Here is a 25,747-nt window from a genome sequence, read left to right on the forward strand (position 1 = left end):
CATCATTGAAGATTATACCGTATTAAGAATATTGTTCTAGAAATAATAGAACATTAAAACCATTTAGGAAAAGCAAACATACATACAGATCCAAGAAAAAGTTATGAATACAAAAAAAAAGTCCACTACAGAAGATGAAAATAAAACAGCCTAAGCTATTCATAAGCAATTGCCAATTATTAATTTATTCTGATACTACAAATGTATCCCATTAGAACATCAACATTTTATATTTTACTAAAAATAATCACTAACAAAGGAGTCTGAACATAAAAATGATTCATTCATCTACTCCATTTGACACAGAAGTCACTTTGGAGTAAGCCGTGTCAATTCTTTTTAAAAACACGTAACACTTACATACATATTTATATAAATGCTTAGGGATTGGAAGCTCCAGCTGCCATGAGACTGAAGAAATCCTTATGAACTCAGAAAGCAGGAATTGTATTTCATTCACCCTTTTTGCTATGGTAAAAAAAAAAAAAAAATAGTCAACATGATCCAGATGTTCCAGGTGTTAAAGAATACCTACTTGGTAACAACTGTCCAAGACACAAGCTTTTTCTTTATAGTGCTGAAATAATTGATTTTATCCAGAGATAATACAGCAGCCTTCTTCCATTACTCTTCAGGGTAGAGGACATGGTTTAATATTTCTTCACGTTCTGGTCATTTAAATGAAGTCACATTGTTTTTCTAGTGGCCAAACAAATCAGAAAGCATTATAGTACAATGAGGTGATATAACTAAGTAGTGAATTATTAAAATGGCAAGTTAGGTTTCCTATCAAGTGATATGAAATAGTTTCTTCTGTATGGCATTACACCTATCATTAATATTATCACAATTTGTAATTATTTTCAGTTCTTTATGAAAATGATTCTGCTTCTCTCTTTAAAGAGGAGGGAAGAAACTAAATTTTTGAGTGCATGGGGTATTGCAACTACCTAGCATGCATTTATTTTCCCTGTTAGACCTCTGCACTTATTTTCATCACCACCACCATCTCAGAGCTCATAGAACTCCTGGTTTGGCTGCCAGAACATCTATGAACTTGGAGGAGCCCAGTTTCCTGGCATCAGAAAGCTGTTCTACCACAGCCAGTGTGACACCAGTGCAACTCAAAGGACGTCACAAACTCCTCCAGGGCAGCACTGGCTGCAGACAGGTTTAATTTGGTCCTCAGCCGAATTCAGGCCAACATTACAATAGAGCATTAGCACTGCTGCTCTCAGAAGCACCAGGTGAAACAACCTCTATCCCAATGTAGCAGAAGAGATAGGAGCAGTAAACTGCTTTTAAAAATAAAAGCTTGCATACAAGTTTCCGTCATTAAATCATTGTAGACTGACACTGTATATGTATTTACAGTGCATCCCCTTTCATAATGTGTCTCACAGTGGTGGCAGCTGTAACGAAATGCACACACCAGTTTTCCTCAGCTCCCTTAGCTGCTGAGCAGCCGTTTCTCTGCAGGAAATGACTACTATAAACGAGGAGAGGGCCTCCTCAATCAAAACCAGTTCCATTACAGGTTGGGATCTCCCTGACTGTAGCCCCATTCTGTGAGCGAGCCCAGGAACAGACGCTTAGAGGTACTAACTCACTAACGGGAATGGACAATGCCTTCATGTTGTGCCTACACTCAAATAATCTCTTGCCACTCCAGCTCCGCATCAAACACAGAGCAGGCCAGCAAATTATAGATGCTGGAGAAGATTTTGTTAATAGGTGTTTTGGGGAAACAGCCTCGATATTGCACATATCTTGTAGATAAACTTCCTTCTGTTTTGATTTGAATGAATGGGGCCTTGACCCTTACCTCAGATATGGTGATGTGATCACCTACCCACCACCAGTAACGAAGGAACACAGTAATAAGCAGCAGAAGACAAACTATGAGGCCGTGTTGCACAAACTGCAAATTCAACAGCAGCATAAAACCAATGATACGTGGAATGTTATCAAACCAACAGTAAATAAAGTATTTTTGCAATGTTCAGACTGCTTCCTCTTGTGCAGGCTTGGAATAAAACAGAATGTATTCAACTGCAGGATCCAGAGAGACTGAGAAAAAACAGCATGCAAGGAATGCCATTACCTTAACATCACAGGCATAAATTAGGAGCCTTACCAGTAACTAGAGCTACACAGTTCTCATCCCAGTAGCAGTCAGACCTGGTGATGTTTTCCAGCCTTAATTATTCTGTGATTTTATGTTTGAGAAGTCTTCTGAACTCTAGTATATGGTGCACAGTAATGGATGCAAGAGGTCAGGCTGATGCCAGGCTTACAAGGAACACCTGACCTTAAAGATGCCACCAGCTGAAAAACAGATGTGAGCTGTATCATGAAGCAACTCATGACTCCAGTTAACTGGATCCTTACAGAAAAATAGCACATGCTTCCTCACACACCTGCATTATGAACCAGAAAGAAATTAGCCAGAAATACTGGCCTTCCAGAAGTACTCAAGTGAACATGCTTGCAATGGGGATTTACTTTACAAAGCGTTATTTGATTGCCAAATGCCACAGATCTACACAAGCTGTAATGGTGCTTGCCCACATCCGATTTCCAGTATTGGAATTAACCGCATGTTGCTGCAAAGCCTGAAATCTGTGCTACCTCCTTACAGTGGAATCCAGATATGTGGCACAAAAAAAAGCCTCTGGACCAGCTCCTAGTGAAACTTCCCTGAGGTGATCAGGAAATGCTAAGCTACAGCAAAGCTTTAATCTTTATCACCCACCAGGTTAGCAAATTAGCTCTGAGAGGAGCTTTTCTAGGTAGGCATTGACTGACATCCAGTTAGGCACAGAGGGGCTGTAATACCACCCTGCTGTTTGGCAGCAGGCAGGGCAGGAAGCAACCCAATATGTGGGCATCAGGTTTAGGAAGCTGGCTGGAGGGTCGCTCCTTAGCTAAGGTACAAGACATTTCAGGAAAAGTAGCTGAGGCACAGATAAAATTTAAGCCAAAGTGCTCATAAAGATCTTGCAACAAAGATTTTCTGTAAACATCTTTAAAAATTAGGGACTTGAGCAGTTTCTTGAATAAACTTCTGAAAATGAAATACACACTCTTAGGTGAAATCCTATTAATTTTTAAGGGTCATCAGAATGTGCTGAAGTGTTTTACTGGGTAGTGGTTTCCTCAAAGCTTTGTAGGCGAGGAAAATGGGTTAAAATCTCTTGTTATTCTCATTTTTAAACGATGATACAAAAAATAATTAAAGTCCAGTCTGAAACAGCCTGTGCACATGTATAAGATAAAGAATGAGAAGGGGAAAAAAAAGCAAGACCCACACTTCCAGAATTAGTTAAACCATACAATTACCCAGATCATTCTAATAATTTCTAAGAATTTTATGAAAGTAGAGCAAGGAAACAGCACCACCCAACTCCAATTGGGAAGACTGAAATTCTAATTCATCTGGTTATGCAAGCAGTCTATTTCCAGCACTAGCAGATAGTATTTCAAGAAAAATTTAAAACATGACTAGTTGTGTAAGCAATGTATTTTCTAGATGCACATTACCAATGATACCCATGAGTAGCCTGTTTAGAATTGACTTGAAAACAGAAAAGCAGTTCTTTCAGAACTTCCTTAATGTTTGTAGCTCTATTTGAGCTATAGCATCTATCCTCTACCTGGGTATAGATGAGGAGCTGACAGAGAGCTTATGGGTTAGGGTTAAAAGGAAGGCAGGGGAAGGAGACATTGTAGTGGGAGTCTGCTACAGGCTGCCTGATCAGGAAGACCAAGTGGATGAAGCCCTCTATGAACAGATAGGAACAGCTTCGTGTTCACAAAAGATGATCCTCATGGAAGACCTCAGCCACCCCAATATATGTTAGAGGGACAACACAGCAGGACAGCAGAAATCGAAGAGGTTTCTGGAATGTGTTGATGATAACTTCCTCTTCCAAGTGATACAGGAACCCATGAGGAAAGGTGCTATGCTGGACCTTGTCTTCACTGATGAGGAGGGGTTGGTGAGTAATGTGAAGCTCAAGGGCAGCCTTGGCTGCAGTGACCACAAAATGGGGGAGTTCAAGATCCTTAGTGCATCAAAAAGGGTGCAGAGCAAGCTTGCTACTTTGGACTTCAGGAGAGCAGACTTTGAACTCTTCGGGGAACTGCTTGGCAGAGTGACATGGGATAAAGCCCTGGAGGGAAGAGGGGCCCAAGAAAACTGGTCAGTATTCAGGGACCATCTCCTCCAAGCCCAGAAGCAGCACATCCCAAGAAAAAGAAAGGCAGGCAAGAATGCCAGGAGGCCTCCATGGATCAACAAGGAGCTCCTGGACTTACTAAAGCAGTAAAAGAAAGTCTATAGGGAGTGGAAGCAGGAACAGGTTACCTTGGAGGACTACAAAGCAGTTGTCTGAGCACCCAGGGATCAGGTTAGGAAAGCTAAAAGCCAGACAAAATGAAATCTAGTCAGGGACATAAAGGAGAACAAGAAGAAATTCTACAGGTGTATCAGTGATAAAAGTAAGGCCAGAGAAGATGCAGGCCCTCTCTGGAAGGAAACTAGAGACCTGGTCATGAGGGATACAGAGAAAGCCAAGGTGCTCAGTGACTTCTTTGCCTCAGTCTTCACCAGCAAAGTCTCTAACCACACCACCCAAGCTGCAGAAAGCAAAGGCAAGAACTTGGATAAGAAAGATCTGCCTGCTGTAAGTGAAGATCAGGTTCAAGACCATCTAAAGAACCTGAAGGTGCACAAGTCCATGGGAACCAATGAGATCCATCCACGGGTTCTGAGGGAACAGGCAGATGAAGTTGCCAAGCTGCTATCCATCATATTTGAAAGTTCAAGGCAGTCTGGTAAAGTTCCCACTGATTGGAAAATGGCAAACATAACCTCCATTTTTTCAAGAAGGGAAAAAAAGAAGATCCAGGGAACTACAGGCCAGTCGCTCTCACCTCTGCGCCTGGCAAGATCACAGAGTGAATCCTCCTGAAGGCCATATTAAGGTACATGGAAAATAAAGCCGAGGTGATTGATGGTAACCATCATGGCTTCACCAAGGGCAAATCATGCCTGACAGATTTGGCCTTTTCTGGTGGAGTTACAGCGTCAGTGGATAAAGGAAGAGCAATCAGTGTCATCTACCTGGACTTGTACAAAGCGTTTGACACTGTCCTGCACAACATCCTGGTTGCCAAATTGGAGAAATATGGATTTGATGGATGGACCGCTTGCTGGGTAAGGAATTGGCCGCATGGTTGCACTCAGAGAGTTGCAGTCAATGGCTCAGTATCCAAGGTGCTGGGACCATTATTATTTAACATCTTGGTAGGTGACATGGACAATGAGAATCGAGTGCACTCTCAGCAAGTTTGCAGATGACACCGAGCTGAGTGGTGCAGTTGAGACACTAGAGGGAAGGGATGCCATCCAGAGGGAATCATAGAATCACCAAGGCTGGAAAAGACCTCTAAGATCATCCATCCAACTGTCCACCTATCACCAATATTTCCCACTAAACCATGTCACTCAGTACAACATCTGAACGTTTCTTGAACATCTCCAAGGAATAGAAGGACCTGGACAGGCGTTAGAGGTGGGCTCATGCCAACCTCATGAATTTCAACAAGGTCAGGTGCAAGGTCCAGCACCTGGCTTGTGGCAATCCCAAGCACAGATACAGGCTGAGTGGAGAATGGCTTGAGAGCAGCCCTGAGGAGAAGGGTTTGGGGGTGTCGGTTGATGACAGATTCAACATGAGACAGCAATGTGCGCTTGCAGCCCAGAAGGCCAACAGTATTTTGGGTTGCATCAAGAGAAGTGTGAAGAGCAGGCTGAGGGAGGTGATTCTGTCCCTCTGCTCCTGTGAGACCCCACCTGGTGTACTGTGTCCAGTTCTGGGGCCCCCAGCACAAGAAGGACATGGAGCTGTTGGAGCAGGTCCAGGGGAGGGCCACAAAGATGATCAGAGGATTGGAGCACCTCCCTTACAAGAACAGACTGAGAGAGATAGGGCTCTTCAGCCTCAAGAAGAGAAGGCTCCAGAGGGAACTTGATAGCGGCCTTCCAGTACCTGAAGGGGGCCTACAGGAAAGCTGGGAAGGAACTTTTTATAAGGGTATGTAGCAACAGGATGAGGGGAAATGGTTTTAAACTGGAAGAAGGTAGATTTAGACTAGATATTAGGAAGAGATTCTTTACTATGAGGGTGGTGAGACACTGGAACAGGTTGCCCAGTGAGGTTGTGGATGCTCCCTCCCTGGAAGCCTTCAAGGCCAGGCTGGATGGGGCTGTGAGCAACCTGGTCTATAGGGAGGTGTTCCTGCCCATAGCAGAGAGGTTGGTACTAGATGATCTTAAAGGGCCTGAAATAAATCAGGATCATTATTCTTTTGTGTTGTGTCCATGAAGCTACCCACATTTCCCTTGTTTAGCCTAATGGCTCTGCATCTCCTACAGACCAACAGGCACACTAGCAAGTCAAGGGAAGTGCTTGCTCACACTAAGCTCAGTCCTTGAGACTCCATAACTGTTTAGTTTAGCATAGCTGTGAAGGCCACGTACCACAGCCTCACAGTCCACAGCACAGAAACCACCATCCCAGCCCTTCATTATGAACACCGCAGTTATCAAATATAGACAGAGTAGAAGTTCATAAGGAACCACAAAATTGTAGTTGGTGCAAAAGGCAGAGTGGTCCTCCATTTCCACTCACACATGGTTCTGATCAGAGTATCTGCGTGAAGTTTGTATACTTGAAGGAAAGTACTGGGTCTGGTGCTACACACTGCACACCATCCTGGCAGATGGGAGCACAAAAGCAGCAGTGCAGCATGCACATTTGTTTCAAATATATTTCAACAACACTTTTACAACTCTGTGTTCTTACCTTAAGTGGGCAGATTATTTGAGGAACTTCATTCAAGAAAGGTACGTCTTGGTTCTTTCCAAACTTGAGTGTAACACAGCAGCAGGAGTGGTGGTGAGACAAGGAATAGGAGCAAGAAAGGCAAAGTTTCTGAATTTCCTGACATGGTCAGGAATCCCCCTGGCAGCCCCAACGGGCTTTGCACAGCCAGCATCACCCCAGGGGTTAAGCAGCAAGGGGTTCACCAGTCATTGACACAGAAGTGGTCTTATACTGATGTGACAGAAATGTTGAGGCCTAAAGCTTGTTGGGTGACCCTAGGTCTCGGTGCATCTTGAGCAGAACAAAAACAACCACACCAAAGTTATTGGTATTTTCTGCCAAATTCATCCACTAACCATACCTCTGTTCTTGCCTAGCTTTTGGCACTGCCAAATTGCTTACATCTGGTGGAGGGCACTATATCAGAAGCCCCGAACACCATTTTCAAACTTGGGAAATTAATAGTGCTATCTCTCTTCTCGCATGAATTAGAAAATATCAAAATACATTTCACAAAGTCATGAAGGAAGATTAAATAAAAAGTAATTGAAAAACATCAAAAGTAGTTTTTAACTGTATGTGATTATACTGGTGCAAAAAGCATCTCAAGTTTGATGGTAAATAGCATGAACAATTGAAAGGATACACGTTAGACATGCAAAATTTTTTGCAAAAACACTAAATTTCACTCATTCTTCTTAATAAAAGTGACTCACATAAGATCACAGGCAATTTTTCATACAATTTACTATAATGTTGATGCTGGTTACAAATGATACATAACCATATCAGGATGGTATACCAGAACAAGGTGGAGCATGGAGGCAGAGGCTAAATCGCTCCCCATTTCATCACCCTGCTAACTTGTTTCAAGGAGTCAAAAGAATTTTATATATATTTTTTTCCCCACGCCCCTCTTGCCAGCCAGATACTTACTTACGATGGATTACCTTAAAAAAATTATGCAGTGGATGGCCACTGGGACCCCAAATACACCGAAAGAGTGTTATGGTTTTGTGATTTTTGTTGTCAGTATTCCACATCGTTACATCATGTAAAGCACGAGCAGTTAAAGAGTTAATTCCCTGATTACTGCTAACTGCCTTTTTTGGTGTGTGGCTCTCTGAGGGGGAGGGGAGGAGGTGCACTCCCCAGGGGTCTTTGTGTTGGAGGGGGTAGTGAAGCCGCGTGGGAGACGCGGGGTCTGTTCCTTCCTGCCCAGCGGAGAAAGCACGTGGTCCTCCTGCAGTTTACTGTGTAAGATTTTCAGCCTGTAAACTCTCTGTTATAATTTTGCTAGCCTCATTTTTGATATATTTAGTAGCATTAGTTGTTCCTTCTCAGATTGGTGCCGCTGTTTTTGTGTTAGATCCGCCTATGAGTCCCCTGCTTTTCCCCTCTTCCCTTTGTTTCCCCAGGGTGCGGCTCCGCGGCTTCCCTGCCGCTTTAGCCGCCAGACCGCCCAGGCCCAGCCCCTACCCACTGACAATATATATATATATTTTTTTTTTTCCCTTTCCTCTTTTCTCGTTTTTTTTTTTTCTTCCAGGCCTGTGCCCCTTGTCACGGACGTAGACCATTAGATAATACCGTGACAAAGAGGAACTCCCAGGAGAAACCCCAGGATTCCTGGGTTTCCTGTGGCTAAGCACTGCTCGGATTACTGGAGAATGGGGACCTATAGGGGACAATGGTCCCATTATTAAATCTCCTTCAAAAATGGCTGACTTCTTGAATAAATTAGGACAAAACTTTTTAACAACTGAGGAAAGAGTAGCAGCAGCATCTGCTGTGGCACGGCCGCTGCTGCTCAATATTAATGCATATCATTCCTCAGAGAAAGAATTAAAAGATGAAAATGAGTTTTTAAAAGCTTGTGTTAGGCAACTGGAAAATGGAATTACATCTTTGACAGGGCAATCTGCCCCATCTTCAAATGGAACTTCCCCTTTGAAATTAAGACCCATATCACTAGAAGGAGAAAAGGACTTAGATCAGCAGGATCCTTGGGTCCTAGTTGAATCCAAGAACAAAAAGAAGGCCAAGCAGACTAACATCCAACTAGAGGATCTGGGAACCTCAGATCCTCTAGAAATAAGGCTGATAATAACTCAAAAGACAAAGAAAATCCAGGATAGACATCTGAAGAAATCCAAATCCAGCTTGGCACCCGAAAAATAGCTCCATGCCTACACCACACTACACGTAACGTTGCGCCCATGCACAGCCACTGAACTTACAGATTTGTTACAGCAGCTTAAACAACAACCCCGAGAAAGCATACCAGCCTGGCTTTTGAGATTATGGGGTATGGAGGCTGAAAATGTGATAATTAATGGGCTCGAGTTTTCCAAACTGGCATCCATTACCACACATCCACCCCTCAGACAGAGGCTGTATGCAATGGTAATAGATAATGAAGAAAACCATTCTTTAATTCATAGAATCATAGAATCACAGAATGGCCTGGGTTGAAAAGGACCCCAAGGATCATCGAGTCTCAACCCCCCTGCTAAGTGCAGGGTTGCCAACCACTAGACCAGGCTGCCCAGAGCCACGTCCAGTCTGGCCTTGAATGCCTCCAGGGATGGGGCATCCACAACCTCCCTGGGCAACCTGTTCCAGTGTGTCACCAACCTCTGAGTGAAAAACTTCCTTCTAATATCTAACCTGCATCTCCCCTGTCTCAGTTTAAAACCATTCCCTCTTGTCTTATCGCTATCTACCCTCATAAACAATTGTTCCCCCTCCTGTTTATATGCTCCCTTCAAGTATTGGAAGGCCACAATGAGGTCTCCCCGGAGCATTCTCTTCAAACTAAACAAGCCCAGTTCCCTCAACCTTTCCTCACAGGAGAGGTGCTCCAGCCCTCTGATAATCTTGGTCACCCTCCTCTGAACTCTTTCCAAGAGCTCCACATCTTTCTCGTGCTGAGGGCCCCAGGCCTGGACGCAGTACTCCAGATGATGCCTCACAAGAGCCAAGTAGAGGAGGACCACCACCTCCTTCTCCCTGCTGATCACTCCTGTTTTAATGCAGCCCAGAACATAGTTGGCCCTGTGGGCCACCAGCGCACACTGCTGGCTCATGTCCAGCTTCTCGTCCACCAGGACCCCCAAGTCCTTCTCCGCAGGGCTGCTCTCAAGGAGTTCTTCACCCAGGTTGTATAAATACCTGGGATTTCCCCGGCCCAAGTGGATAATAGCAGCATGTAGAATTACATGGCTGAACAAAAGTGGCGTACCGATAAATACCGGTTTATAGACTTCAGAGGAAGAACTCCAAAATTATATCAGAGAACTAGGAATGAAGGAGGCCATTTATAATGATGTATTTGAGAGTGCTGACCTAATTAATTTCTCAGCCAGGATTGCAATTGGAAGGGCTTTCTGAAGAGACAGCTCAGCTGTAAGACTTCATACTACAACAAGCCCCTCCCCACCAGTCTGGCACACTAGTGTCCATACTGAACCCTGTAGTGGCTTTGGAGGCTGTCATCCAACAAACTACCCAATTGGTAGCTGATCTAGGGGAGACAGAGCACCTCAGAACAGGAGCAATATCCCAGCATTGGAATGGGCCAAGGCCCAGCCCGTAACTAAAACCAGGAGACCTGCCCCACAGACTCCCCAGCTGGGACCCATATGGGTATCCTGAAAGCAAATGTTTAATGACTTAATCTGGGCTGGGGTTCAGTTTGCTAAAATTGATCACCAGCCCAATCATGTCCTCCTCCAGCTGTGGAGATAAATGGAGGACAAGCAAAACTTTCTGTTATGGTTTTGTTATTTTTGTTGTCAGTATTCCACATCATTACATCATGTAAGGTACGGGCAGTTAAAGAGTTAATTCCCTGGTTACTGCAAACTACCTTTTTTGGTGTGTCCCTCTGAGGGGGAGGGGAGGAGGTGCACTCCCCAGGGGTCTTTGCGTTGGAGGGGAGGGGGTGAAGCCGCGTGGGAGACGCGGGGTCTGTTCCTTCCTGCCCAGTGGAGAAAGCATGTGGTCCTCCTGCAGTTTACTGTGTAAGATTTTCAGCCTGTAAACCCTCTATTATAATTCTACTAGCCTCATTTTGATATATTTAGTAACATTAGTTGTTCCTCCTCAGATTGGTGCTGCTGTTTTTGTGTTAGATCCACCTACAAGTCCCCTGCTTTCCCCTCTTCCCTTTGTTTTCCCAGGTTGCGGCTCCGTGGCTTCTCTGCCGCTTTAGCCGCCGGACCGCACGGGGGCCGGTCCCTACTCGCTGGCCATTTTTTTTTTCCTTCCTCTTTTCTCGTTTTGTTTTCTTTCAGGCCCGTCCCCCTTGTCACGGACGCAGACCCTTAGATAATACCGTGACAGTTTCAAAATATCCCCCAAAAAACAGGGGTGAGAATTACTGAAAAAAAAGACTAACAAGAACATGGAACCTGGAAGATTTCCTAGTTCCCAATAAAAGGAAAAAGCCTCTTCAACTGACCTGGGCTACTATGCCTGAGCCACCTGAGGAAATAGAATTGGCAATTGCTCGGCTACTTGTGTGACAAGGGATGCCAGCCCCTCCTGCACCTAGGGCCCCCAGATAGGACCGGAGGTCCTGTGTCAAGCTTACTATTTTTTGGTCGCAAAAGAATATACAGTGAGTTATGGCACTAGTTGATATGGGCGCAGAAACATCAATTATTTACGGTGATCCAACCAAATTCCAGGGAGATGGGGTAATGATTGGTGGGTTTGGAGGACAGACCATCCCTGTAAGTCAGACATGGCTGAGGCTGGGGGTTGATCATCTCCCACCCCAGGAGTATAAGGTGTCTGTTGTCCCAGTCCCAGAGTATATACTGGGCATAGGCATACTATAGGGTCTGACTCTCCAGACGACTGTAGGAGAGTTCAGACTGAGAGAGAGATGTATTAGTATCCGGGTGGTGCAGGCGATATTAAGAGGCCATGTGAAACGTGAACTTATTCACATGCCCAGTCTGCACAGGATCACTTATACTAAACAGTATGGACTCCCAGGGTGGCAAGAGGAAATCTTTAGAATGGTGCAGGAGCTAGAAAAAGTAGGGATCATAAGATCTGCACATAGCCCATATAATTCCCCCATATGGCCCGTACAGAAGTCAGACAGCACATGGAGAATGACAGTGGATTACAGAGAAATAAGGTCACGCCCCCCATTCATGCAGCTGTACCCAATATTGCCTCCCTGATGGACACATTGAGTAGGGAGATAGAAACATACCATTGTGTCCTAGACTTGGCAAATGCATTCTTCAGCATTCCTGTTCATGAAGAATCGCAAGACCAGTTAGCATTTATGTGGGGAGGCAGACAGTGGACCTTCCAGGTCCTGCTGCAAGGGTAAGTGAATTCACCAACCTATTGTCATAACTTAGTGGTGTGTGACCTAGCAGAGTGGAATAATCCTGATAACGTCAAACTGTACTACTATACTGATGATCTCATGTTGATGTCTGACTCACTGGAGGCATTAGGAAAGGCAGTAGACTCATTAACTACTCATTTGCAAGAGAAAGGGTGGGCTATAAACCCACAAAAAGTGCAAGGACCGGTGAAATTCCTAGGTGTAGTTTGGTCAGGAAAGACAAAAGTACTACCCAGTGCAATAATAGACAAGGTTCAGGTGTTTCCAGTCCCTTCTGTGCCAAGGCAGTTGCAAGAATTTTTGGTATATTGGAATACTGGTGTTTGTTTATACCTCACCTAGCGCAGCTGCTGAGGTCTTTTTATCAACTCACTAAGAAAGGCCCAAAATAGGACTGGAGGCAGAACAGAACAAGAGGTGTTACAGCAAGCAAAACTAGCTGATAAACAGGCCCAGGCACTGGGTATATTTGATCCTGCTCTTCCAGCTGAACTAGATATCCGTGTAACTCAGGACAGCTTCAGCTGGGGCCTATGGCAGTGCCAAAATTCTATTTGAACCTCAGTTGGGTTCTGGTCTCATGTTTGGCATGGAGCAGAAGAGAGTTACTATATGATTGAAAAACAATTATTGGCTGCCTACTCTGCATTACAGGTGGTGGAGCCAATAACCCAAACATCTGAAGTCATAGTTAAGCCTACCTTGCTAGTTCAGGGATGGGTGAAAGATCTGACCCACCTTTCTAAGACAGGGGTGGCCCAAGCACAGACAGTGGCACGATGGGTCAGCTATCTCAGCCAGAGGAGTTATTTGTCTTTTGCACCATTGAAAGAAGAGCTCCAGAAGATCCTAGGCCCAGTGATGTATCACAGTGATGCGCCAGAAGAGACAATGGTTGCTCTAACAGAGAAGAATCCCATTCAGGAGGGGAAATATCCCATTCCTGAAGTTGCCTGGTATATGGATGGGTCCAGCAAAGGTAACCAGAGGAAGTGGAGAGCAGTGGCATACCATCCCTCCACTGAAACAATCTGGTTTGAAGAGGGGGATGGTCAGAGTAGCCAAAGAGCAGAACTGCGAGCAGTGTGGATGGTTATAACCAAGGAACCCGGTGATGGTATCCTGAATATCTGCACAGATAGTTGGGCTGTGTATCAGGGGCTCACTCTCTGGATTGCACAGTGGGCCACCCAGAACTGGACTCTCCACGCCTGACCAATCTGGGGCAGAGATATGTGGTTAGACATATGGAATGTGGTTTGGCACAGGACCATATATATCTGCTACATTTCTGGCCACCAACCCCTACAGTCACCAGGAAACAATGAAGACAACACACTGGCCTGTGTTTGATGGATTGAGGATTCACCATCCAAGAACATCGCCTGCTGGTTACATCAGGAGCTGCAGTATGCCAGACAAAAGACAACGTGGGCAGCTGCTAAAGCATGAGGACTGCCCATACAACTGTCTAATATCACCCAGGAATGCTGAAACTGCGATGCCTCCTCCAAGATGAGACCAAGACTGTTGCCTGAAACAACAGCCCGTCTCACTAGAAGATACAATACTCTCCAGCAGTGGCAGATCAATTACATTGAGCCCCTCCCTTGGTCTGAGGGGGTGAGATATGCCCTGACCTGCACTGACAAGCAAGTGGGCTAATGCAGGCCTATCCAGCACCAGGCATATACCATCAAGGCGCTCATCAAGTTGATGGCCACCTATGGGACACCTCAAGTCATCAAGAATGACCAAGGGACTCATTTCATTGGTGCAATGGTACAACGCTGTGCAGAAGAAAACAACATTAAGTGGTGATTCCACCTGCCATATCCAACAGGGGTAGGCCTTATTGAATGCCATAACAGTGTTCTTAAGGCTGCCCTGAAGACAGACTGTCAGTCCTTGCAGGGGTGGACAAAGAGACTTTACAAAACCCTGCAGGACCTGAATGAAAGGCCTAGAGATGACAGACCCAGTGCCCATGCCTCCTCATTTCGGATCCTAATTATGGGCACCAGTAATCGGGTAAGAGCTCAAACTGGCAATGATAATAATCTTCTGCTCCCTGCCCCTGAAAATCTAGAACCTGGTACCCATAGAATAGAATGGCCTTGGAAGGTGCAAGTAGGACCAAAATGGTGTGGCCTACTTGCACCTTGGGTGAGATTATTGGAGGCTGGGGGGTTGGTAGTCCCCCCAGGTAATCAGCACATGGCCTGCAGACATCATGGTCAACATTCCAGTTTTTATCACTAAGGAGACCTTAACCATGTCCCTGTGGCAAGTCCGGACTCCTCCCTTTGATACCTGATATAGTTATGCAGCCTCAGATGTCAAGCCAGAGGGTATGGTACAGACGGCTGGGATGTGCTCCAGTGCAAGCCAAGGTGTTGACCCAGGACAGGAACACTGCCTGTCTCTTGCCATGGAAGGTGAACCTACCCCTTCTGGTACCTCTGAAACATCTGTGCTACTCCCCATGAGTCTCTGTGAGTCCACAGGATCACCGGGAGGAGCAACATGACATCAAGATGCTCCAGTGTCACTATAAGATCAGTATGACACCTGGTGGTAGACTATATAGAACTGAAGGAATGCAAGACGAACCTTCCCTGGTCCAGACAACTATGTGCCTCCAGGAGAACCATTGAGTACTGGCCCACAAAGGAACATGAACCTCAACCATAAACAAATCATCAATCGTCTTATGTTTTGTCAGCCTACACTGCGATGGGCAAATTGTACAAGTGTTGCAGTGTACTGGATCACTGTAATGGGAAGGGCTTACCTTCAACCTGCTCAATCATTGGTTCATGCTGTGAAGGGGTGGAGTGTAGTGAAAATGTTAAGTCATGGCCTGAACCAATAATGGAGCACCTGGTGGGAAGGCAGGGCCAACCCAGGGGAGCTCAGGTGCATGCAATGCACCTGAGTGACTGGAAGGGGTAGAGCCAGGATCCACCTCTTCCCAGACCTCATTTAAGGTTTGGCAGTGGAAGCAAAAGGGTCTTGCTAGAGATCCCTGCCTACGTGAGGCCTGCTAGAGGTGAGCAGTTTTTTCTTTCGTTTCTGTGGTTAATGTATTTGGGTTCATCTTCATTTGCTGCAGCCAAAGACTTTGCCACTCTGCTGTTATCACGGTACTTTCCATCACATTATGGTGTTACATTGTCTTAATAAAATACAGACATAGGCATCTACTTTGCAGCTGTGGTGAAATTAAATAGTTTTGCACCTAATTTGAACATTTAGAAGGTAATAACGTTTCAGGCAATTACAGCCATACTAATGTACAGGTGGGTTGAAGTGATTGCTAGAAGTATTAATTCAGCACAACTTTTTTCCCTCCATTTCCTTGGGTGTAAGTTTTATCTTAATTATCCACTGTTACAGAATGCTTTATGAATTTACTTTTTACTAATTTGATTCTTTTGAAATGCAATTTACGAAGGTACTTTGTTTACAACCCTTACTTTAGAACTATTTAAAGGAGACAAATGTGAAATTGTGACAGTTGTTTCCTTCCCTCCCCAGAATTCTTGTAATATTACTATGGCAATTAAAACATAGCTACATTTTGCACATTTATAAGATGGAAGTATACTATGTTTAACATATGTAGCTACATAAATCTGACATGAATTGAAATGACTGTCCCTGAACAAGCAAGCACCCATTTGCAGCTCTAATTGTTGACTGATTACTTTTTCTGAAGTAGTGTCAAATAGATTTCCTTGCACGCAATCCTGTACACAGCAGGGCACACAAAGGCCATAGAGACAGAAGAGCCACATTCTATAGGAACCACTTGATTGTACTTCTTGCCCAAGCTTCTGTGGCTTGCAGCTTAGAACAGAACTGAGTTTAAACACATCTCAGCACACCATTCAGCACCCTATCCACAGTACTCTCCAGATCATCATATGTACTGATATTAGATTTCATCAAGTTGATGATACTAACTAAAGAGGGGGTTGGAAAAGGAGTGGCAAAAAACAGTACCTTTCTATGTTTTACATCTCTTCTCTCCTTAAGGGCAGCTGGAGGCTGCTACACTCTAAAAACTGCCATTCCAAAATTTTCTGGAGCTTGGCCACAGAACATTCTTTCCAAAATTGCCACAGACAAGATCACTCAGTTATGGGACACAAAGAGGAAAAACAAACCACCAGCATATCCGCACACAGCCAGTACTGGCACCTGGTTACAAAAAGACTGCCCACAGGTCTAGCACTAATAAATATCCTTTCTCTAGCCCCCTGCAACAGACACAAAAGGTACAGAAACAGTAAACCACATCTTAATATTGTCAATATACTTTAAAACATTCATATTGTAACTTGTTCTTCCCTAGCCTTAGTGTTTCAGATTGGCTTTAAAGTATACACTTACCTTTGCGACAGTATTCAGCAACCTGCTTCTTAAAACACAGTGACACTACAAGCACAGGAACACTGAAAAATGCAACATTCACAACTGTGCATGTGCTGAAAGACCTCTCAAGTGTCCATTGGAGTATGTGCTTAGGCTCAGCTGGTAGGAATTGTGTGGACTGAAAGCACAACAGGTGTTTGCAATAGCTTTCAGCTAGAGAGCAGCAGCAACATGTAATTGCACCCAACTGCGGAATAATTACTCCAGAACTCCCATCTGCCTCTCTCTGGCCGTTTTTAAAAGAGCAAGTCTCTGGAAAACACACTTCTACAAAAAAGAAGGGAAGGAAGATAGTAAAGGGAATTGGTTTATGTGCTTTTGATTTCTAGATTAGTATATTCAGTGCTGTTTTTACTGTATGAGTACCAGCTCTGGCACCAACTTTGTTTGTCAACAAAAATGACACAGAGAGCATTAGGTGTCATTTCATAAAAGGCTTAGTACTGCTGCAATATTGCCTGTACCTGCAGGTGCTTCCTGTATGCATCCAGTGGGTCATCAGGATGCCAGGAACTGCTACAGCAAGCATCTAGATTCCAGAGAAGGTGAAGTAAGCAGGACAGCCTGGTCCTCTATAGGACCCTGAAGGACAGCTGGGACTACTGTAAATCCAGGTTTAAGTGCTACTGAAACAGGATCTGTTTGCTCTGATAAAAACTTAGAAGGACCTCAAATCTTCCAATGTCACCTCTGGGGTCAGCCTTGGTTAGAAAATGTGCAGCAGAAAGGAATGATTGTAACTATAGCTTAATGATCCAGTACTTAGAAGAGTTGTGATTCAGATCCGTTATTACTTTTACCATATTGTGAAGTAAGTATAATGTACACTAAGCTTCCAGCTTAGAAGTGGTAGAGTTAATAACTATTATCTTCATAGTTGCAAAGAAATGAAGAGAAATATAATAGTGACAAATTGCTGGCATTGACTGATGGTTCAGTTTTCTGTTTGAAAGATGCAGTTGCTGAAATGTAGTTAAAATGGCATTATTCTGCATCTTTCAACTTTGGTAAATTTACCTGCTTTAGTATTACAAAACCTATAAGGTCATACAGCTTTGCAAAGTGAATAATGTAACACAGAATCTTCTGCTTCATCAGAATGAAACAGTAAAATAAAATGATCAAGCTGATTTTCAAGGGAAAAAAATACAAAAAAGTTGCGATGACCTAAAATGGAACTGATACAAGGAACAAAGTTTAAAACCAGATCTCCTATTTCATGCTATAACTATGCTGCCTATTGCTACTGCATGTTGACAGAAAGAACAAACAGACAGTGTGGAAGGTTTTTTTTCTTACAATCATTGCTATGATTTTTAAGTGTATGGAGGTCTTGTACTGTGATTTCAGATTTTCAGTGACTGTTCTATCTCATCCCAGCTATGAATTTCTGTTTAGCACAAATAAGAAAGAGGATTTCATTTTGATCTTGACCTTTTCTAATCTTATTGAATAAGCAAAACTAGACATACAGGAAATCATCTGTAGAATGCAGTTATACATTTCTGAAACCCCTTCCTTTTAATCAAGTGAAATATACCCATCCATCAGAGTATCTATTTTCAAAGATGATCAAGGGAAATAATGAGTGGAAATTCCTTCACATTCTCAATATGCCAGCAACCAAATTGAAAAAGACTTCTGAAAACTATACAAAATCTTGCAGAAACAAATAGAAGACCGAAGTAGCCTATAAGGCAAGGTGATGATAGTGCCGAGCTTTATCAAGAAAACATGATGCAAGCATAGGGACCACTATATTTTGAGGAAAACATGTTTTTTAAAATCAGTTGTCATCATACCACTCTGTGAGCCACTGAATTAGAAGTGAATCTGGGTAGCTGGGTCAGAGTATTGTGTGCCAACTTTCATAGTAGGAAGTAGACCAACATGCTATATTGGCTTTTCATTACATTGTCTGCTGTCATATTAGCACTGTGTCTATACATGTTGCCAATCGGTAGCTTTAGCATAAAGAAAACAAATTATTTCAAAAGAAATCTGAAAGTCATGCTATTATCTCTAAGATGAACAATCAGTTTGTAGAAAAACAGCATGAAAATTGAGGCTATAATTAGCTTTTTAATTCTTCCTTTGTGAGTTTACATGAGGCTCCATTTTAGCTTCAATTGGCCAAACATTGGGGAGTCAGATAAAAAGTTTCATCTTGCTGATAAAGTGTTTGTATGTTGTTTGAATTGCATTTTATTTATCTAGGAAAAGAAAGCTTATGCTCCTAAAACATGTGCAGAATGTTGCACGTCATCCTTGAAAGTCACACATAAAGCTCAGAGGCTTCTTCAAATGCTTAACTGATTTTCTAAAGAATGAGAAATATATTCATTGAAATATTATTTTACCATATTTCTTTTGGAACCCAGAAAAATGCATGAGGGAACAGAAATATATAAAATATATAATTTAATTCAGGGCAAAATGAAAATAGTTATAAACAGAATGGCTATTTCCATGTGCAAGAATGGCAACGTCTTCCTTCTGGAGACGTGAGTGGCATCAGACTCTGTTTCTCCAGAGGGTAAAATTGCTGGTGAGGCAAATAAAGACTGTTTTGAGAGACAGACAGACAAATAGACTGTGCAGATTAGGGCAGGAGAGCTGGAAGGAAGGCCATGTGCTACTTTGACCCTCACAGATGCTCCCATGGGCTGTGCAGGTCCCTGCTGCGGTCAGTGAGGGGTTGGAAAGCAGAAGTAAGGTCACTCTTGTTGTCCCCTGCCTCAGCACGCGTACAAGGCTGCCTGTAGTTGCTTGTGCAATGGCATGGGTAGTGCATGAGGAGAAATGACTTTCTCTGCAGGGATCACATCATGCCCTGAAGCTCAAAGATTGCTTTCCCTTATCCAGCCACATACTTTGTCTGCGGGCTACTTTGCATTGATGAGGACAAAGAAAGAAACAGTGAAATATCTTTCTGTGCTGCCACAAAAAAAAGAGAACAAAAAAATGCAATCAGGAAATCTTTTACCTGGTGTATCCATGCACTGGAGCTGATTGCCATCAGTCCAGGGGCAGGCTCCCCATGTGCCTGCGTTGTGCTACCTCAAGCTACTGGCCAACCAAAGTGCTCCAAGCAAATCTGAAACAAAGCCTAAACTAGGGCAGTCCTCATTTTGTTTTACAGCTCATGGAAGACTGCTCAGTCTGCAGGGGACCACACAGCTGCAGGAATACAGGAAGTGAGAAAACAGGTTGTTGTTAACTTGGTGATTCTGGGAATGCACAAGGGTAACTGAAAATTGGCATAACCTGGAACCATCTATCTTCGCTTATCCAGTTGAACAGTCAAGGAATTCAAGACATCTTTGGAAATAAGAAAGAATTTGGCTCTTTTCTCCCAGGAACTTGCAGTACATAGTATTATTGCAATCATTGGAGCTATTACAAACTTGCAGTGGTGCAAGTAAGGAGGTGATGGGGGCTGGTTTCCCACCCCTTCTCATTTTCATTCCAGAAACAATTTTGTACCATCTGCAATTCTGTTGCAATGCCTACCTGGGAATAAACATTCCCCTCAGACATCAGAGAAAGGACCACCCATGGCAGAAAGCACAGACCAAGTTCCCTGGGGCCCTGTTCCCAGATGCAGCAGACCCTCCTTGCAGCCACTGTCTGCTGCAGGGCAGCTCCCTCAGGACCTGCTCCCCATACCTTGGGGGCAGCAGGAATGCCACTGGTTTCCCTGCTGGGAGAGTAGCTATGCGGGAGGTTTTAGTGGTCAGCCTTCTGTAATGCATGCATGTCCTTCCATGCTCCCAAGAGAGATGTAACTGGGCTGTGCAGCTGTTCTGCAGCAGACTGGAACAGCAAAATAAGTCAACGGTGCTTTGCCTGGGCTGGGGATGCAAACGGCAGTGACTGGTTCAGGTGCTTTTTAGCAGCTGAACAATGTGCAGAGAGAAGGCCTGTCTGAGGATGCCTCTCTAAAGCCAGCCAGTTCAGAGCCCAGGTGAGGCAGGCACATTCCACATCACCTCCTTCCCCTCCCAGTGCTTCAATTTTTGCAGTGTGCCAAGCTATCAGACATATCAATATATGGCAGAGCTTTTGCATCTATGCCTGCTGGGCAGCTCTCAGGTTCTCTTTTCAGCACAAGTTTTGCAGAGGACTAATTTCAAACACTTTTACAATGACTTCAGTGGACTCATTTGGAGCATGGTATATGGAAGTAGAAATGCCTGGCTCCCATTAACACTAATGGGGTCATGAGGGCACCACTCTGGGACATTACCCACAGTGCCTGGTGAAGGGACTGCTGCCTTCCCTCTGTCCTTCTTGATGCAATGCTTCCCTTGTGCAAAGCAGGGGGCAAAATAGAGCAGGGAGGAACAGCACAGTTTCCTCCAGCTAAGAAATCCTGCAAAATAGAGTAACCTTGGGGGTTGCCTTGATTTTTAGACAGAACCTTCTGCTTCTATCTATGTTTCCTGAAGTATGAGGTATCTAAGATCATGGCAAAAATAATTACAAAAATAAATCGTAGCAAATGGACAACATACTATTAGCAATATACTGGTTAGTAGTTGCATAGGACTCATGGTCCCACCAAAGTTCTAGGATACTTTGATCATACATGTTCCTTGAAAATCATAGATAAAGAAGGTAGTTTTAATGGAGCTGTTGCACAGCTGAAGTGTGGCTAATTTAAAATTTAACCTGTATTAAAAAAAAGTTTGGTTCCTTCATTCTCTGTTTGTGAACGCCTGCAGTTTATATCACACACATTTTCATTGGAAACAATCTGTGAAATTATTATAGCGTAGTCCCAGAGTATGTCACACTCTGGCAGTACCTTTGATCTCAGCCCCTGGGAAACATTTTTTTCATGTGGGCAGCAGCAGCAGCTGTAAATACAATGTTAATACTTTTGGGGTATTAAATTTCCCTTTTACTTTGCTGGCTGAAGTCAGAGGGTTTATGCAGTTCTACACTTCCCATATAACGTGCTTTCAAGTTTCTGAAGTTTCAAAGATGATCTAGTAAATGTTCTGTCTTAGGTACCCTTACAGTGATGTTACAAGAGAAAAAAAGACATCTCTGTTTCTTTAAAATCTGGGAAAATATTCTTCAGTGATAAATCTTGATCTCTCAACATCTTGATGATCCTCTCAGTTGCCTTAGACTGGACAGCTTTTCTGCTTTAACCTGATTAGAAACAACTCGTTGGCTGAATCACCCAGTTACAGCCTACAGATACTCTGCATGTTTAAGTTATTCATATGTAAAATCCCACATTCGTTTTAAGAAGGAGTCTTTTTAAAAGTTCTCTCTGTACTTGTTTGTTGTTTCATCATCATTTCATCATCAATCATACAATTCAGGATTGTATGCTGACTCTGCCGTGCACCAGTGGCAGAAAAATCTGCCCTTAGCTTGCCAGTGTGTTATGTAGCAGATGAACTTCCAAAAACACATCCCAGCTACACCTGAGGTCAGTGGTATAAAGATAAGATACTCTGTGCAGTGTAAAAAATTACTTGACCTAACCTTTATTCAGAGAGGTCTTCTAATCCCTTTGGCTTTATTCAGATGTAGCTGCTCTGCAATAACATCTTATTTGTTCCAGTTTTATATTGGGAATACTATAAACATTAGACTCTTCTCTCTTCCTTTTAGGGAATATACATCTTTAGTAGGAATATTTCTTAAATATTATTTTTTAAAGCACATACATTTTGTTAAAAAATACACACTTAAACCCATTTCAATGATTTGAGTGCTTTTTGCCTTTCAAGAGTACTAACATGAAAAAGTCTTTAAAAAGGTATTCTGTCAAATGGTATGAAAAGACTCTGAAGTGTCCAAATTATTTTGACTTAACCTTTCTTACCCACTGCTTTGCATGCTGAATTAGACACACAAACCACAAGACACAACTCTTTGCTTGCTTTGTACACACTGCTGTCAAATGCACATACCAACATCCATTTCTGTTCATTTTCAAATACCACTCTAATAGCCAGTTTTGTGCACACAAAGCTTTTTAAATGTATGTGCTGGGTTCTGTGCCTTAGGGCAAATCTCACTTTACGCTCTTAGCTATCAGCATAGCTTGGGAATGCTTGGACTGAATAGTAAATTCTGGGTCTAAATCCAGACAGAGATGTAAAAGACCTTTGAGAGGAAGGAAGAAAGCAGGGTAGAGAAACAGACAGGTGTGCAGAAAAATACACTTCCTACTGAGGCAGGTACCTCCCTTTCCTCTTCAACCTGTGAGTAGCATTAGGCATCCGGCTGAGATTTACAACTGCCAGCAGGCTAAGGATTTATTTATTTTTTAATCAATCATCATCTAAAACTTTTAAAATAACCACTAGTGAGGAATGGAGCTCACCCCCCTCCTTTTCCTGTGCAAGAGTTCTAAGTGCTCCAGGACACCACAATAACATGACTATTCTGGCAAAAATTCTGTGCACAGTTCTTCCCCACTCCTTCCATTTACTTATGGAAATAAAAATATATTCCTTTAAAACACAGAGCTGTTTCATAGAGGAAAGCCAAATCAGAATTCTTTTGGGTGGAAGATTGGGGTGAAAGGTGGGCATAAAACTAATCTCTCTGCCAGCTAGGAACTGGAGCCAGGCTGCCCACGATGCCTGCTCCTAGTACTTCTGAAGAAGTGAATGAGGACTCCCAACACCACCTCCTCCTGCGCTTCTCTCTTGATCTGCACCATTAGTCATGCTATGAGCATGCCAGCTGGATAAAGCCCCTTAGGTGAAACAGGCTGAGGAATGCCTTGCTTTATGAATCCAAATTAGGCTTAAATGTAAATGGTGATTGTGCCACTCCACAATAAGCTAGTTCTGAGATGCCCAGGAAAAAAAGAAGAATGTAAAGCCTTCAGGAAATAGCCACCTGCCCATGTAAAAACCCACTAAAGACAGCTGCAGGTTCAGCCTCCTCCATTTGAGAAGCTGGACAGCCACTCCAGCCTGGCAGCATGCCAAGGGCTCAGAAAATGGCACAGATAAAGGATTCAAGGGACTCCAAAGTCATCAGGGAGTTATGAAGACTGTAGTTTGGGACACGGTGCCTTAAAGTGAATATTAGGCATCTTCATTCACATTTTTGTTTTTGCATTTTTCTGACTTGAACTTCCGTCAGGTTATTGATAGGCTACAAAATTATGGAAAAAAAATAATCCCCAATTTTAGAGAGGAAAATTTCACATGAATTCATATGATTCAGATGGAAGAATTATGCCATTATACTGAAAGGTGGTGGTGTGGAAAAGAACAACTGCCCAAACTTAGGAAAAAGTGAAAAACAAGGAGAAATATGTGCTTCTACAATGGAGGAGACAGTCTGAAGCCCAAACAGTTTACAGCAGAGGGCCTGGAGCACTGCAGAAGGCTCAGTGAAAGTGTATCTGCTGACTTCAAAGAGAAAAGAGTCAGTGGCAAGAACGTAAAAGATGAGATTAGTAGTGGTGTTCAAGAATAATGAAGAGATTCTCTGCATTACAAAAGAAACAAGCACCCACCTAAATATTTGTGTGGTATGTCAAAGGTAAATTGACCTTTTTCTTTTTGGTATGACACAATTACGAAGTTGACAGTGATTTTATGTCTAGAGCTTTTCATATATGCAAACTTTAACTGAGGATTTTTTCTGTTCATACATCTATATTTCTCATGTAATTTTGTATTCCTTCTTTTTGGCATAAGCTCTGCCAGATATCATATATTCTGCCCCTCAAATTGAAGTGTCTGGTTACAAAAGAAAAGCAATTTCCAGTAGTAACATATATCTAGAGTAAAGAAAGAAAAGGATAGTTATAACAGAAAAACAATGGTGCAAACATTGAAAATGCATCTGAAAAAGAGTAAGAGATATTAAATTATTTTCAGTGTTGAGAAATGAACATCCTGTCATGTTGGAATCACATTAAACCCCTTGCAGAAGTAGTCCTGGGCTGCACTCTGAGATTCGCATGGGGATGTCACAACAGCTCTTTGCAGCTGACTATTTGGGGTGATCAAAATTTGAAGCTGTTGATCTTGGACCTCTGAAGAGTGGGTAGCATCACTTCTTGAGACTTTGAAGTCATTTGTGCTGCTGAACCTACACAACACAGAGCTGTGAAGGTACCAACTCTTTTGGGGGGTGAAGTGTGGAGAAGAGAGAACATTTTCCGGGTATCCATTCACCTGCTCGTAAACAAGCACATTGCACAAAGGACTCAGAATGAAATCATGTGCTTGAGGGCCCCCATCTCTAAACTGCTCAGGTTATCTCCCAACCCAAAACTACCATTCCTGAACCTCATCTACGCACCCACAAAGTTTCACGGACTCTGATAGCAACAAAATCATAGAATCATAAAACTATTTGACTTGGAAGGGATCTTTAAAGGTCATCTAGACCAACTGCTCTGCAGTGAGCAGGGACATCCAGGGCTTGATCATGTTGCCCACAGCACTGTCCAGCCCGACCTTGGGTGTCTCCAAGGATGGGGCTTTCGCTGCCTCCCTGGGCAACCTGTTCCAAAATAAATAGGTTTAAATACAAATCATTCTCAAAACAAGCTACGATCAAGGTGGCGGCAATTCATTTGAGAACAGTTCTGCACAGTATTTCTCACTCATTTCTATACTAGAGAGAAAGAAAAGAAACACAATGAAATTTACTGCATAAAATCAATAAACTGCATTGTATGCTAGGTGCAAAAAAAAAGAAATTTTGTCTGAGTAAATATTTCTCACCCATGTGACCTGAAAATATTGCAATGAAATTCAATGAAGAGTTTTCTTTAGTTTAGAAATATGGGCATGAGTTAAAAAATAAAACTTAAAAAAAAAATCCAGAAGTACTCTTTCCATCCCCACAGCATGCTAGTATGCAAGTTGGAACATTTTGGTCTGGATGGGTGGTCTGCTAGATGGGTGAAAACCTGCCTGGGCCCTCAGGCCCAGTGGGTGGGTGGTTAAACAGTACATGCCCTACCTGGAGGCCAGCTATGCGCTCTTTGGGGGTTACCCTAGGACCTCCCTGTCTAATGCTGTTTTTAATGTTT

General features: G+C 43.2%; 2 long non-coding RNA genes across 15 annotated transcripts in view; one reads left to right on the plus strand and one right to left on the minus strand.

Moving 5' to 3' along the window:
• Positions 1 to 25,744, minus strand: part of LOC110397309 — a 66,843-nt gene extending 41,099 nt beyond the window's left edge. The window contains exon 1 of one of the 2 annotated variants that reach the window (XR_002437698.1): positions 16,669 to 25,744. This is a non-coding gene — a long non-coding RNA (uncharacterized LOC110397309). The remainder of the gene's footprint in view (positions 1 to 16,668) is intronic. The other variant, XR_002437697.1, reaches the window with a different exon arrangement.
• The window catches only part of LOC110397308, a 297,352-nt gene that overhangs the window by 254,317 nt on the left and 17,288 nt on the right, over positions 1 to 25,747 (plus strand). The gene's annotated exons all lie outside the window — the stretch shown is intronic.

Source organism: Numida meleagris, chromosome 4 (assembly GCF_002078875.1).
Source record: "Numida meleagris isolate 19003 breed g44 Domestic line chromosome 4, NumMel1.0, whole genome shotgun sequence".
NCBI classification, from domain to species: Eukaryota; Metazoa; Chordata; class Aves; order Galliformes; family Numididae; genus Numida; species Numida meleagris.